General features: G+C 39.4%; 1 long non-coding RNA gene across 1 annotated transcript; it reads right to left on the reverse strand.

Annotated features, from left to right (window-relative positions):
• Positions 1–1,138: 1,138 nt before the first annotated feature.
• Positions 1,139–16,990, reverse strand: LOC116576594. The gene is made up of 3 exons (XR_004280216.1): positions 16,698–16,990; positions 4,743–4,747; positions 1,139–1,151 (listed from the first exon to the last, which is right to left on the reverse strand). It is a non-coding gene; the product is annotated as an uncharacterized LOC116576594 (long non-coding RNA).
• Between the last annotated feature and the right edge of the window lie 291 nt (positions 16,991–17,281).

The raw sequence follows: 17,281 nt of genomic DNA on the forward strand, positions 1-17,281 counted from the left end.
CCTACACTCTTGGATGGAATGTTCTCTGTATACCTATGAAATCTACGTGGTCTAATTTGTAATTTAAGGCTGATGTTTCCTTATTGATTCTATGTCTAGATGACGTAAGTGGGACGTTAAAATCCCCTACTGTTATTATATTGTTATCAGTTTTTCCCTTTGGGTCTGTTAATATTTGCTTTATATATTTTTGGTGCTCCTATGTTGGGCACAGATATATTAATAAATAATATATCTCCTTACTGGATTGACCCCTTTATCACTATGTAGTGCCCTCTTTGTCTTTTACAACAGTCTTTGTTTTAAAGTCTACCTTTTCTGACAGAGATACAGCTATAGCAGCTTTCTTTTTGTTTCCACTTGCATGGAATATCTGTTTCCATTCCTTCTCTGAAAGTCTGTGTGGGTCCTTACTTCTGAAGGGAGTCTTTCGTAGGCAGTATATAGATGTGTCTTTTTTTTTTTTTTAATCCATTCAGTCACACACTGTCTTTTCATTGAAGAATTTTGTCCACTTACATTTTAAGTAATTATTGATAGGAATTTCTTTGTTGCCATTTAATTCATTGTTTTTTGGCGGTGTTTGTAGTTTCTGCCTGTTCCTTTTCTCTTCCCTTATGGTTTGATAATTAGATTCTTTTCTCATTTTCTTTTTGTGTGCTTGCTTTAAAATTTTTCTCATGGTGACCTTCAGGTTCACATATCTCATCCTATGTGTATAACAGTCTATTTTTATTTGATTATCAACTTAAATTTGAACACATTCCATAACCCTGTATCTTCACTCCCTGTACAGTGTTTCATGTTTTGATGTCACTTTTTCTGTATCCCTTAACTAATTATTGCAGTTATAGTTCATCATATTACTTTTTTTTTAAAAAGATTTTATTTATTTGACGGGCAGAGATCACAAGCAGGCAGAGGCAAGCAGAGAGAGAGGAGGAAGCAGACTTCCTGCAAGCAGAAAGCCTGATGTGGGGCTTGATCCCAGGACCCTGAGATATGACCCGAGCCGAAGGCAGAGGCTTTAACCCGCCGAGCCACCCAAGCACCCCATCATCTTATTACTTTTGTCTTTCAACCTTTGTAGTGACTTTATAAATGATTAATCCACTACCTTTAATAGGTAGGTGTGTGTACACACACACACACTTTTTCCAGTCAGTTTTTTTACTTTTATAGTTTTCTTATTATTAATTAGTTGCATGCATTTTTTGCTCAGAGAAGTCACTTTATTATTTCTTGTAAGGTTAGTATAGTAGTGATGAACTCCATTAGCCTTTGCTTATCTGGAAAACTCTATCTCAGTTTTAAATCGAAATGATAATTTTGTCAGCTATTGTATTCTTGATTGGAAGGTGTTTTTTCCTTTCAGCACTTTGAATATGTTATGCCACTTCTTTCTGCCTTGTAAAGTTTCTGCTGACAAACGTGCTGACAGCCTTATAGTGTATCCCTTGCATGTAACAGTTTATTTTTCTCTTGCTGCTTTTAAGATGATCTCTTTATTTTTACTTTTGACATTTTAACTATAATGTGTGTTGGCTTGGTTCTTTTTGGGTTCATCTTGTTTAGAACTTTTAGGGCTTCCTGAACTGGGATACCTATTTTCTTTTTTATATTAGGAAATATTTTAGCCATCTTTTCTTCAAATACGTGTTCTGCTTCTTTCTCTCTCTCTTTTGTTTTCTGGGACCCCAATAATGTAAATGTCATTCTGCTTGATGTTGTCCCAGAAGTTTCTTGAGTTATCTTTATTATTTTTAATTCTTTTTTCTTTCTTCTGCTGAGTCTGAGTTTTACTGATTTATCCTCCAGCTCTTTAATCTGTTCTTCTGTTTTGTCCAGTCTGCTATTGAAACCTCCCAGTATATTTTTAGTTCAGTTATTGGGTTCTTTAGCTCTATTACTTATGTTTGGTACTTTCTTATATTTTCTATCTCTTTATTAAAATTTTTACTGTACTCATCCATTCTTTATTCGAGTTCAGTGAGCATCTTTACGACCACTGCTTTGAGCTTTTTATCAGAAATATTACTTATTTCCATATAATTAAAGTTTTTTTCTAAGGTTTTGTCTTCTCTCATTTGGAACATTTTTCTGTTTCCTCATCTTGCTTGACTTTCTGTGTTTGTTTCTTTTTTTTTTTTTTTTTTAAGATTTTGTTTATTTATTTGACAGACAGAAATCACAAGTAGGCAGGAAGGCAGGCAGAGAGAGAGAGGAGGAAGCAGGCTCCCCACCGAGCAGAGACCCTGATATGGGGCTCGATCCCAGGACCCTGGGATCATGACCCGAGCCAAAGGCAGAGGCTTTAACCCACTGAGCCACCCAGGCACCCCTCTGTGTTTGTTTCTATGTATTAGGCAAACCAGCTACCTCTCTCAGTCTTGTAAGAGTGGTATTATGTAGATGACGAATCTTCTGATTTAACCTTGCTATAGGTCTTGGTTGTCTCCTGACCCTTTGTGAATGTCTAAACTGCCTGATTTATTCTTGATATGCCCCCACTGTTTAGGTTGTACCAAGACAGTGATGCGAGGACCTCATTTAGCAGCTGGTTTCAGGATGATTAGGAGTCAGACCCTCAGGCAGCAACTTTCAAAGTGTGTAGTTATATATGGACTGTGGAGCTGCAATTGTAATTCCTGCTGGCCTCCGGACCAGGAGACGTGAAGGTGTTCCCTGGGTGATTGATGCAAAATTTGGTGCTCCAGACAAGTGTATTAGGTCTTTTCTGGGAAGACTTGTCAAGCTTTAGCAATGTTAAGGGGGTGCACAAGGATGGTGTCTCTCTGCTTACATTCCCTGGGAGCACCTCCTTAGTCTCTAGATGTCTGGGAAGCCTGAGGTTCCAGGTTAAGTAAATAGGTCTTTTTCACAGAAAGACTGGGGTTTGCGTTTCAGTCTGTTGTATTTACAGACTGGGAATAGTGGTCTGCAAAAACTGTCTTTCTGGTTTTTGGAGTCCTGTTGAGTTCTGAAATGCCAGCCCTCTTGGTCACCAGGGCCAAGTGATCAAGGGGGGATCCCTGTGTGGGTTGCAGGTGCCCACTGGCTTCAGCAAGTGGGAGAGTGCCTTGCTTGAGCATGTGCACCAGCTTGAAGCTAGGAGTGGGAACATGCTACTTCCAGTCCTGCTCACCAGCCCCCTCCACGAGATGGGAGAATGTCTCAACTGCCTACACTCACCGATTTAACAAGAAAGGGGGAGAATGCTTCTAATGCTTATGTTTGCCTAACCCAGCCAGGGAGCTGGGGTTATGTGTCTCAGCAGGTGCCAACACTACTCCCTCCTCCCCACTCATCTCAGCAAGGTGGTGGGATGGTGTTCCACCTGAACTTGCTTGCCTATGCTAGCAGATCATGGGGAGAGTAGAACAGCAGCATCTGCCAGTGCCTCTGTCCCCAGGGAACATCTCAACTGCATGCCTCCTTCCAACCAGTCGCAGAAAAGCAATGAATCCTTCTCAGAGAGTTCATTTGAAACTGCTATTTTTACTCTGGGTCTGGGGGTTGATGAGACCATACTAAAGCCATCCAAGAGGGAAATCTGTTTCCTATAGCACTTTGGGACTCCCAGATGCCAGCCCCTTTGGTTTTCCAAGCCAGACATTCTGGGGTCTCATCATACTGGTGTGTATCCCAGGGGCTGGAGTGCCTGATGTGGGGAACCAACCTGTTGCTCCTCTAAGAGAAAGACCTGTCTGGTAACATCCCTCCTGTTATGTGTCAGAACAACTGGGATGGAGTTTTGTGGAGACCATTCTCTACTACTCCTACCCAGGTCAGTATAGTCCTTTTATACATTGTCATGAAGAATAGTTAATTCTGTTTCCAGACCTTTTTTCACAGAGATATGTTGCATATGTAACTGTAGATTTTTTTTTTTAAGATTTTAAAGTAATCTCTGCACCATGTGGGGCTTGAACTTATAACACCCAGATCAAAAGTCATATGCTCTACCAATGAGCCAGCTAGGTGCCTCTGTAGCTGTAGATTTGGTGTGTCCCTGGGAGGAGGTTAGTTCTGGATCTTCCTATGCCACCTTCTTGGACCTTCCTCCCAATGAGTTTTTAATGTTAGTTCTTCTGTTTTTCATTAGTGAATTTCCATTTAGCTGTTATTGCAACCTGTCTGGTTTTCAAAGTCTTCTCTGTTGTTTCTGTCTCATGTTTTTAATTCCCATTTTTATTTCTTTAAGCATTTTAGATCATTATTTTATGTTCTATAACCAATAATTTCATTATTGGTTTTGGTTGTCAGAGTATACGGTTTGTTATTTATGTTTGCTGTTGTTCATGATACCTTGATTCCTCATGTCCTTCGTAAATTGGTGTGTGGAATCATATCAGCAGAACTTTTTCCTATAGGAATCTTATGGGGCCAGGATTGAAATTTTATCTCTCTAGAGAGAATTTATTTCTCATTTTGCTTCTGTCAGGCAACCAGGGGTTCTACTAATTTAGGATAAATTCTTGTTCTTATCTTGGCCTGGATTTTAATGGACTAAGTAATTCAGTGAACTGAATTGTGTACATCTCTCAAACTCATATGTTGAGTGAAAAGTATTAGGTTTAAGTGAGGTCATAATGGTACGGTTGTAATCTAGTGTGGCTGCTGTCCATATAAGGAGGAGAGAAAGAGACACCAACGATGTGTGTGCACAAAGGAAAACCCATGTGAAGATAAAGGGAGAAAACAGTGATTTGCAAGCCAAGGAGAGAGGCCTTAGAAGAAACCACACCTGATGATATCTTAATCTTGGATTTCCAGCCTCCAGACTGTGAGAAAATAAATTTCTTTTGGTTAAGCAACCCAGCCTGGGGAATTTTGTTATTGCAGCCCTAGCAGGTTAATACAGTAGGAAATGAAACTTCTAACCCCTAAATCATGGGTAGCCAGACCTCTCTTTACAAATGTTCAGGGGAGTCCAGGCAGAGACCAACAAATTTCATTCCTACTCTCACTTTCGGTAGACAGATTTGTTTCACAGTCCACCCATTCACTCAGGGCAGGGCTGTGGATAGGGTAAATTAGTGCCTTACTGGCTTCACCATAGTCCTGGCCATGACTAAGGGTAGCTTAGCTTTTTGAATGTCTAAACTATATAACAGGATCTTGGCTGAAACTACTTATCTGGCACAGGCCACGGCCAAATCTTCTGACTTCATTCAACCACTAAAACTCAGGCATTATAGTTACCAAGACTGACAAATTTCTCCAAAACAACAGTAGTGCCAGGGATGAATTACCACCTTGATGTTAAGCTCAGTTTTTGGTTTTTACTACCTAGGGCTTGTTTTTTGTTACGTTTTACTTTTTCAGATTTAACTATGCATTTAAAAATACACATAAACATTTCCCCACTTAGATTTTTTGGAAGGGTTGTTTTTAAGCATAGCTTCTGTGCTATATGCCTGGAAACCAAACTTCCTTTTGTCTTTTTATAAGTCTAAGAAAACCATTCCCAGAAGCCTCCTCACAGAAATTCCCCCATGTCTCATTGGCCAGGAATTTGCATACATCAATAAATGCAGGAAGAATGGGATTTCCAAGATTGATTTAGACGAAGTCAGGATTATTCTCAGGGGCCCATGGGGGAGGAATGGACAGTGAAACAAATTTGGGAAATAGGGAATGAATAACTGTTGTGGAAACAAAATGGGATGCCTGCAACATGGATAATTTACGGAAGATTGAGTAGATTAGTCTGACTACTGTGGAGTGACTTAGAGTGTAACAGGACATAAGACTAGAAAGGTATTTCAGGGGTCAAAGTATGGGAGTACCATAAATGCCCAGCTAATGAGTCCATATTTTACCCTACATGTAAAGTTGTGACATTAGGGCTTTTTGAACCAGAAAATAACTATAAAAATGGTGTGTTAAGTACTGTTATTTGACAACAGTGTTAAGAAATAATTAGGGAAGGAGGAGACTAGAGGCAGTAGTTATAATTCAGGAGTCTTTTGCAGTAACTTGGGCATACAGTGACAACAACCTAAACCAGGTAAAATTTCAATAAAAATTTAAAGGGAGGGAAATACATTATGAGAGAAGAATGAATAAAATTTGGTGACTGTATTGGATATAGGATAAATTAGAGGAAAAAAAGACAAAGACTTAGTTTACTGAAATAAAGTATCTGATAGTGTGATAAAGACTTAGAGTCAGGTTATTGGGTTTCAGTTCCAGGTCTGCCATATCCTAGGCAGTAAGTTTGGAAAAATTACTTAGAAATTTTGATCATCAGTTCTAAAAGTTGTGAAAATAGAGATAACTATATATTTACTATCCTAAAATTTTGTGAAAATTAAATTAAATTGTTTCTGAATGTACACTGAAAATTATATAAGGCTTTTAGTGTTTACTAGGGCATCTCTACCATATACGACATTTAGATTGGGTACTGCAACAGAGACTAGTAGATATGACTCTATTCTTTAAGGTTATGGCCCCAAGTGGAGAGAAGGGACACATAATTATTCATGTCCTAAGAAGATATGAATGAAGAACAAAAGGCTATAAGGATAAATCAGAGATGGCAAATATAGCATTAGATATGTTTCCCATCTACTTTACATCTTGAAAAGGCAATATGGCTAGTGAATGTAGTCATTTCCAGGCGGAGATGGTCAAGTACCTTTCAATGAACTTAGAGGTGATATATTAGAAAATAGCGCACCCAGTGATGAAAGAAGACTTAATTCCTGGGTCACCACTTGAAGGAGGGCTGACCAGGAGAACTGACTGACCAGAAACATCCTCAATCGGTTTTACATGAGTAGGAAATGAACTTTCATTGTGTAAATTCACTTAGATCTTGGTATCATTTGTTACTGCAATCAGCCTCCTTTGACTGAAACATGGAGTTTAAGAGAATGTTGCAGTTAACCACTGATGTAATACAAATTACCTCAGTACTTAGTAGGCTGAAACCAACAGCCACTTAAGTTGGTCATGACTCTGTGGGCGGCAATTTGGGCAGGTCATTTGAGCCTTTCTCTTCTCCCTAGAAATCACTCATGAGGCTGTCTTCATATGACAGATTTCCCGGGGCTGGATGGTCTAAGGTGGCCTTACTCACGTGACCAGTGGTTGGTGCTGGATACCATCAACGGTGCTTCGATTTTTCTTTTCGAGACCTCTGCCAAAGCCTAACATGGGCTGGTTTGCATCATGATCTCATGCTTCTGACTAGGGGAAGCTCAGTGCATAAATGTTATTCAAACATCTGCTGCGTCCCATTTGGTAAAGTTGCGCTGGCCAAAGCAAGCAGCATGAAAGTTCCAATTCAAGTGGGAAAGATAAACCCCACCATTTAGTGGGAGGAGATGCAAAAATCACAATGTGAGGGAATGTGGGTATATGGATGGGGGGATTTAATGGGGTCATTTCACAGACAAGCCATCACAAAGACCGAGAGGTCACATTATATATGTGTGGAATTTTTGAAGGGAGAAATTATATTTTAGGTGGACCCGCAAAAATATTTTATCAGACTTAACACAACAGTTGACTCTCTCACAGTTCAGAGGACTAGAAGTCCCAGATCCAAGGGGGCTGCACTCCCTCCCGAGGATCTAAGGGAGAGCACATTCCTTGCCTCTTCCAGCTTCTCGTGGCTGTCCCAGCATTCCTGGGCTTATGGCCGCATCACTCCATGTTCACATGGCCTTCTTCTCTGAATGTCTCTTATAAAGACACTTATTATTGGATTTAGACTCTTCCCAGACCCCATCCCCAATAATCCAGAATGATCTCCTCATCTTAAAATCCTTAGCTTAATTACATCTGAAGACACCTCCACTTTTTTTTATTTCCAGAAAAGAGGTAACATAGATTCCAGAGATTAGAACATGGGCATATATTTTGGAGGATCAACATTAGCCTGTGAAATCAAATTTAAAAAAAAAGACCCAACTATATAATGCCTACAAAAAACACTTTAAATAACAACACAGGAGTGCCTGGGTGGCTCAGTCAGTTGAGCATCTGCCTTGGCCTCAGGTCATGATCTCGGGGGTCCTGAGATAGAGCCTTGTCAGACTCCCTACTCAGTAGGGAGCCTGCTTCTCCCTCTCCCTCTGCCTGCTGCTCCCCCGGCTTGTGCTCCCTCTTTCTCTGTCAATAAATAAATAAAATATTTTTTTTAATTTAAATAAATAAATAAAAGTATAAATACATTTAAAGTAAAAGGACAGGAAAAGACATCATACGAACACTTATCTAAAGAAAGCTGGAGTGAGAATATTAATATCGGACAAAATAGATTTCAGAACACAGAAAACTATCAGAAATGAAGAGGGGCATTATATAATGATAATGAGCTCAGTTCTTCAAGAGGACATTACAATCCTGTATGTTTATGCATCTAATAACAGAGCTTAAAAACACATGAAGCAAAAGCTAAAAAAATTGCAGGAATAGGCAGATCCAAACTTATTGTCAGAGATTTCAATACTCTTAACAATTGATGGAAAATGTGGAAAATTATCAAGCACATGGAAGACTTGAACTCACTGACAAACAGCTTGGTCTAACTGGTATTTATTGACCACTCCACCCAACTGCAGAATACATGTGCTCTTCAGATGTGTGGTCAAAGGAAGGTTGGAAGGAAGAAATTACAAAAGGGCATAAGGAAACTTTGGGGTGATGCACATGTTCCTTCTCTTAATTGTCGTGATGATTTAATTGACCTAACTTATCAAGTTGTGCCCTTTAAATATGTGCAGTTTATTGTATGCCAGTTATACCTTAATAATGTTTTTTCAAAGAGATATCCAGACTAACACATTCCTAACTGAGAATAGTTATTTCCATGTTGTTTTGGCTTTTGTAAATAATGTCACAATGAAAATTGGAGAGCAGACATATCTTCGAGATAGTGATTTCATTTCCTTTGAATATATACCAAGAAGTGGGATTGCTAGTCCATTTTTAATTGCTTGAGGAACCTCAATATTGTTTTCTATAATGGCTGTATAATTTATATTCTTGCTAACAGTGCACAAGTGTTCCCTTTCCCCCACACCCTCGCTAACACTTGTTATTTTTTGTCTTTTTAATACCCATCCTAAAAGCTGTAAAGTAATATCTCACTGTGGTTTTGATTTGCATTTCTGTAATGATCAGTGATGTTGAGTGCCTTTTCATATATCTGTTGGCCATTTTAATATGTTCTTTGTAAAAATGTCTATTTAAGGGACGCCTGGGTGGCACAGTGGGTTAAAGCCTCTGCTTTTGGCTCAGGTCATGATCCGAGGGTCCTGGAATCGAGCCCATCAGGTTCTCTGCTCAGCGGGGAGCCTGCTTCCTCCTCTCTCTCTGCCTGCCTCTCCACCCACTTGTGATCTCTGTCTGTCAAATAAATAAATAAAATCTTTAAAAAAAAAATGTCTACTTAATCCTTTGCCATTTCTTAATTGGGTGGGTCTTCGGGTTTTCTGCTATCGAGTTGTATGAGTTTCTTACACATTTTGGATATCAACGCCTTAACCAATATACAGTTTGCAAATATTTTCTCCCACTTCGTAAGTTGTCTTTTCATACTGTCGATTGTTTCCTTTGGCTGTACAGAAGGCTTTTAGCTTGATATAGACTTTTCTTTTAATTAATTGAAAAATGTTTAATTATTCACACATCTAGCAAGTTTTTATCATTTACTAATCAAAAGTAAAAAATTATTCAACCAAGTCAAGCCTCATACCATAAAAGATTGATAGTAAAATAGCCATGCAACTACTGAGCAGCTGGGAGCTAACATAGAAGACTGAAAACCCAAAAGCACTTTCTTAGTTCAATGATAACAGCAGAATGTGAGCCTGGTACCATGCCAGATGTTCTATATACAATATCTCATTTAATGTTTACAGTAATTCACCTCTAAAATAATTGTCACATTCTATAGAGGAGGAATCCCAGGGCTGGAGAATCAAATAATCTCAGTGTCACAGAACTTGGAAGTAGATAAGTTAAGATTCAGTTCTAGGACCTCAAAGACAACACTATTTTCCACACGCTACCACTCAAGGATTTATTCATTTGTGGAATCACGGGTCAGGTGCTATTATTTTTTTTTTTTAAATTTTTGATTTATTTATTTGAGAGAGAGAGTGAGAGAGATCATGAGAGGGGAGAAGGTCAGAGGGAGAAGCAGACTCCCGGCTGAGCAGAGAGCCGGATGCAGGACTCAATCCCAGGACTCTGGGATCATGACCTGAGCCAAAGGCAGTCGCTTAACCAACTGAGCCACCCAGTCACCCCAGGTGCTGTTCTTAACAGTAGAATAAAATGTCAGGCAGAATATATATGTTCCTATCATCATGACTGGTGGATGAATTACTTGATTGTGTTCCAAATGTATCACTATTTCAAAAAATCACAATATGGCCAGATCACTGTTACTTTGCAGTCCTCAGTATCATCGAAGTGATACTTTGATTTTCATGTTATTACTGGTCCCATGATGTAGTACAAATAGGTTTAGCTCACAACAATGCCATCCAAAACGTTCCATCAAAAAATATCATCAGATAGAGCAATTGGTGTTCATGACATCCTTACAGATTATACAGATATGACAATTCACATAGCAATATTACAGTTTAACTGCATGTGAAAGATTCACATTCCACCGATTTCAAAGATACATCAATTTTACACCTGTAGAAAACCTAAAGGGGCTGTGTGTGCTATGTTGATCACTGAGGCGTATCACCCGTGCCCACCACTGGGAAGATATTAACATGTATCATACTCAGTAGACTAGTCATACACGTCAATGTCATGGATACTTGACCTGAAACTCAGTGTGCCTTTCATTCCAGTCATGGAACAGTGGACATGCTTTTCTCCCTCAGGCAGCTACAAGAGTACAGAGAACAATGCTCTGATTTGTATGTTGTATTTATGGCCTTAACCAAGATCTCTTTACAACTGTGTTGGTATGTGGGAAATCCTACAAGACAGGGTTGCCCACATCATTTTAAAAGCACAATACCACCCATTTTTTTTTTTTTTTTTGGTAATAAGATAAAAATGGACTTACATTCTTGCTGGTTTTTTTAAGTAATGTTTTTTGTGAGGATTATATTGCTCATATTGACTATACATAAGAGTAGGTTTCATTTCTAATACTTGCATAACAAAAGGGCTAGAAGTAATTAGTCTGGATATTTTATGTGACAGTGATTGTGTGCATGTAGTTTATAATTGGAATGATTGTTCAGGGTTAACAAGGCTGTACTTCACTGTCAACATAAGCTTACTTCATTTGAAATGCAGCCCATACACTGCATTTACCATTAATTCAATGACCGTTTGGGGGGAACTTAATAAATAGATTGCCAAATAAAATCATAGTTACCTTGTTATCTTAGTATTTTGTGTCTCAGAACAATATCCTGAGAACAACTGATGTGTTGGAAAAAGCAAATATTAAATATTAGGGGAGAAGGTATTTGTATCATTTCTTGACTATGCAAATCAGATGTGGCGTTTGTTCCCATTATTCATTCATCCACTCCAACAAATTTTTTTTAGCCTTTCTTATGTATTTGTGCTACTAGATAATTAAGACAGTCTTTACCCTTAAAGATCTTACAATGTGGCAATTTTTATAAAGCCCTCATAACCATAAAACTGTACAATAAGAAAGTACAGTGTAAAGACACATTTTGGATACACGGAGAGCACTGAAGTCATGCCCCAAACCAGCCTGCAGAGTTGCTGAGGAAACACTAAGCCAAGTGAACAGTTAGGGAAAATTTACTAGAGGGGACAACATAAGGGCTGAGGATTTAAGGACAAGTCTAACTTCACCACTCCAAAAAGATAAAGGATAGTTTCTTTCAGAATAAACAACACATACAGCATATGAAACAATAAGTCTCCAGCATTCAGCAGAGGGTCCTAATTCAGAGTAAATCCCACTACTTATTATCTACATCAGTGAACCATTCTGTTTTGCTTGTAGTCATGGGGGAAAAAATGATAAGGAACTGAACTAGGACAATGATGGAGGCAAAGGAGGACCAGCTCAGACATAGATAAGCAAAACTGAAACTGGTAGAATTTGGTGCTTGGAGGGGAAGATGTGGAAAGAGTTAAGGATCACTCTAAGATCTCTGAATTAGATGAATTGTTGGATGGGAGTACCTTTAAAATAGAAAGTAAACAGGGACGATTTCAAAGGGAATGATGACTAAGTGCATTTTGGATATAATGAAGTTGGGGTATTTTTAAGTGTGTATGTCGAGCAGGTGGATGGATAGATAAGTGTGTTGTTTCATACACACTGACTCTGAAGCAGAGACCATTAGCATATATGAACTATATTTAGAACATAAGCACAGAAAAACTCAGGGAAGTATTTTACAGTGAGAAGGACTGAGAACTACTAAAGAAGGGGAGACTGTCGAGTGCTGTAAAAGCAGCATGTAATTTTAATCAGATGCACTGGATTTAACCATCAACTCAACCCTGATGCTTCAAGCTGACAACTGGGGTAGGACAAAGAACTACTATTCATTAAACAATGACAAAGAGGATGGAAGAGAAGGTAAATGGCTAAATGGCTTCATATTGTGTAGCCCTTCTACAGATCATCCAAGAAAACAAAAACAAACTAGGAACCTAAGGGCCTAGAGAGCAGAAGTGCTCTGGGCACGTGGCATTGGTGGAGGAGTGCCCATTGTGAAGTCTGCAGAGATTCAGGGCTTGCAAATACAAATGGTTATAATTCCCCAAAGAATTTTCTAAGACTGGCTCTGTGAAACAAAAGTGTGCTATGGATGTCCGATTAAATGAAACAAAGATTCCCTATAGGCAACCTTAAGGGCATGTAACATTTGCTCTCAATCATAAGAATTGATAGTGAAAATGCATTCTACGTGGAGCGGGACATGTCATAACACACCATTCGGCTATTTGAAAAACATCAAATACATAAATCGGTGTCCAAAAAGAACTGTGCAAAACAGGCACTATATGGACAAGAAATCTGTGGGTAGCTCTGTGACTCTGGCACTAATTCATCCACTAATAGGGCAATACATTCATAATATATTAAAAAATGACACTTAAAATTATTTAGAGGCAGCATTTCAGGGGCTTTAGATCAGATAATTTGATGATGTATGCATCTGTCCTGTTTGCCAGCAAAATGACCCCATGTTCTTTAAGAAATACAGTTTAATAAGATTTCAGAGTTAGTGTCTTTATCAACTAGTTTTTTGAAGTATTTATTTGCAACAAATCATATACATATTCCCAAATCTGCCTATGTATAGCAGGTTAATTTTAAAATTTCATATGGAGAGGCACCTGGGTGGCTCAGTTGGTTGGGCCTCTGCGTTCGGCTCAGGTCGTGATCTCGGGGTCCTGGGTTCAAGGCCCACATCGCATCGCATGGCATCGCATGGCATCAGGCTCTTTGCTCAGCGGGGAGCCTGCTTCCCCCTCTCTGCCTACTTGTGATCTCTCTCTCTGTGTCAAATAAATAAATAAAATATTTTTTTAAAAAATTTCATATGGAATTTTTGCCCAGTAGTTAGGAATATGGGTTTAAAAAAAAAAAAAAAATATATATATATATATATATATATTTTTTTTTTTTTTTTTTTTTTTGGAGAGAGCATGCATGCACACAAGTGGGAGGAGGGGCAGAGGGAGAGGAAGAGAAGCAGGCTCTCGGCTGAGCATGGAGCTCTACCTGGGGCTCCATCTGACGACCCTGAGATCATGACCCAAGCCAAAATCAAGAACTGGACGCTTAACCAACTGTGCCCCTCAGTAGTTAGGAATATGTATTTGAGAATGAAGAAGCACTGACTCATTTATCCATCTGAAAATTCATTATTTATTACTCATTATGTGTCACTAAGAGGGGCTATGGAGATACAAAGTTGAAAATGACATGTTATCTACATCTTATTTAGGATCTGTTGGGAAAACAGTGCAAGATAAAATTCATAGGGAAAGCTAAAATGTAGCAAACCATTATGGGAGATCAAAATGACATCTAGAGGGGAACCAGAGGAACAATGAAAACGTTTTGGAATGGCAAACAAATACTAAATACTCAAAGAACTGGGTGGGCTGGTAGAATTTATTTCCTTTGCAAGTCACACGGTTGTGGACATTTGTTCATTGTGCCTCCACCATCAATTCAGGCCATTCTCAGCCATGGGTTTGGGTGGGGCTGTACATAGGCAGTTCCGGGGATAGGCCCTGTTTGGCTTATGCAGAACAAGCACTCATAAAGATTGGTTCAGGAATGGACACATGGTAAAGAAATGGCTGTTAGGACTTTTGGGGGGCAGACAGACTTCTTCTTGTCTAGGGGCTTCATTATAAAACTCTCTTTTCAAGTGGGCAAGGGTGAGAAAGAATGAAGCCTTAAAAGCTGTTTGCGACCATCTTTCACCAATGAGAAAAGAGCCTGCTTAAAAAGGGAGTAGGACTGGGCCCCTGGGTGGCTCCGTTGGTTGGGCAACTGCCTTCGGCTCAGTTCACGATCCCGGAATCTGGGGATTGGGTCCCACACTGGGCTCCCAGCTCCACAGGGAGTCTGTGTCTCCCTCTGACCTTCTCCTTGCTCATGCTCTGTCTCTCTCTCAAAGAAATAAATAAAATCTTAAAAAAGCAAAAAAAAAAAGGGGGAGTAGGACTGAGAGGCATATTGAGAAATGGAAAGACTGAGCCCTGATAATATTGTTGGGCCCTGAAAGAAGTCGTGTATTACGGTTATGTGGGCAAATTCCTTTCAGTCACCAGATAAAGTCATGCGATCTATTTCTTGCAAGCAAGGGAACCCTAACATAACTATTTAAAAATTGATATAGATGAAACTTAGAGGAATGCATTTCTTTGAACTCCCTTTCTCCTCCTTCCCCAAATAACCAGCATGTTCAGTATCAACATCAACATAAACATCTCAAATGATGGGAAGGATTATAAATTATATCCAATCTCATGTTACATGCAGAGATGTGACACAAAATAACTCTTTCTAAAGCAAATCTGGATGTAACTGCCTTGCAAATAAAGTGAGGACTTACTTTACCTTCTAAGGTAGAAAGAACATTGTGCCCCCACTTTTCGTATAGTTTTGTCTACTGTGAGCGCAGAGAACCTGATTAGCTAGATTATGCTACACGCTAGCTTAAGGTAAGGGTCAAGGCCTGAGGAAGCTTTTTAAAACTAGAGACACAATGAATGAAACTTGATGTGAAATGACACTGACTCGAATACGAAGATTAAATGAAAATTGAAAGAGGCAGATAATCTATTCAGTGTCTATATGATACTCAATTATCAAATGTTTGGAAATTATTTGTAATAATACATTTTATTAAACTCTTAGAGTTCTACTTGTCATTATATTTAAAAAATAAATGTCTATAAGAATGCACATACAATGGGGCACCTCGGTAGCTCAGTCAGTTTACCATCTGTCTTCAGCTCAGGTCAGGAGCCCAGGGACCTGCGGATTGAGCCCACACAGGGCTCCCTGCTTCTTGGGGAGCCTACTTCTCCCTCTCCCTCCGCCTGCACTCCCTGTGCTTGTGCTGTCAAACGAATAAATAAAATCTTAAAAAAAGAATGCATACGCAGGTTAACATGTGAACAGTACAAAACATCTTTCTTAGTCTAAGTGCCCAAAGGTCTTAAAAGATTTTTTTATTTGAGAGAGAGATGTAGAGGAAGAGCATGAGTGGAAAGAGGAGAGGGAGAGAATCTCCAACAGACTGTGTGCTCAGCACGGAGTGGGACAGGGGGCCCCATCTCACAACCCTTGACTCATGACCTGAGCTAAAAACAAGAGTCAACCAAGAATCAGTCACTTAACTGACTGAACCACCCAGACGCCCCTGAAAAGAAGGATTTTTAAACCTGGGAAAAGAGGCGATATGAAAAGCTTCTGGTTAATTCACTCATCTATCTTACCAAGTAATTTGAAAACCATTTCTAGATCTTTATTAAAAAGTATTGTTTTTAAGTTTTGAAATAATCATAGATTCACAAGAAGTTGCAAAAGTAGATACAGAGAGGTTCCCTTTATCCATTTTTCCCTAATGATTACATCTTACATACTTACAATACCAAAAGCAGGAATTTGACATAGGAACAAGGTATATATAGTTTTACATCTTATCATATGCACAGACTTGTGTGACTATCATGATCATAATAAAGAACTATTTGGGGGCCCCTGGGTAGCTCAGTGGGTTAAGCAGCTGCCCTCCCGCTCAGGTCATGATCCCAGAGTCCTGGGATCCAGCCCCACCTTGGGCTCCCTGCTCAGTGGAGGGCCTGCTTCTCCCTTTCCCTCTGCCTGCAGTTCTGCTTGCTTGTGATCTCTGTCAGATAAATAAATAAAATCTTAAAAATAAAACAAAAAACCAGAACTATTTTAACACAAAGATTTCCCTTGCTCTGCTGTGTACATTCACGCCCACCTCCTCATCCACCAATGCAAAAGTTTTGTAACTCTGTTGTAAGATGAGTATTTAATTTCCATTTGAACCTGGTCTAGTCTCTTTCATTTCTGTAAAATGCTGTCCTCACCCTTTGAATTAATGTCATGATTAACAGGCCCTCATCTTCAATTTAAGAAACAGTGCAATCGATCTGATCTTCCAGACTTACTTCCCTTATTTCAGCATTTGGTTTGGGGGAAAAAAAACACACACACACATCTGATTTGTGGTGGATTCGCTTCTCAGGTTTGGTCCCATGTTTTCATAACTTTTCCTAAGGTCCCTCATTAGTTTTCCTGGTTTTAAACTCTTTTCTCACACCTCGAGAAATCTCGAGGTCCTGATTAACTAATTTCTTATTCCAACAGAAAGGAAACAGATTTCCAAAACAGGATCCCAATTTATGAATTCGCTATGAGACTGATTATGGCCCAGGAGGGTCAGTCACCACCTATGAAAATTCCAAATAAAACTGCAGGGTTGCATGGTAAATGCAGAAAGAGAGGAAGGAAGGAAGGAAGGGATGGAGGAAGGAAGGAAGGAAAGAAAAAAGGATGGTGATGGCCCTGTGGGGGCTTCGTCAAACTTCCGTGCAACTCAAGTCGTCCCCTCTCGCCCTCAGGGATCAGTCCCGCCCTCAGTCCTTCTAAACTGAAGAACACGTAACCGAACGACTACTCTTCGAAACCCAGGCTGGGGAATATGCGGAATGATCCCCAGCCACGCACGATGTGAGAAAATAAAATGTCCACTTTCCACCACCGAGGAGAGATGGAATACTTAGAATGTAG

The sequence above is a fragment of the Mustela erminea genome, chromosome 17 (assembly GCF_009829155.1).
Source record: "Mustela erminea isolate mMusErm1 chromosome 17, mMusErm1.Pri, whole genome shotgun sequence".
NCBI classification, from domain to species: domain Eukaryota; kingdom Metazoa; phylum Chordata; class Mammalia; order Carnivora; family Mustelidae; genus Mustela; species Mustela erminea.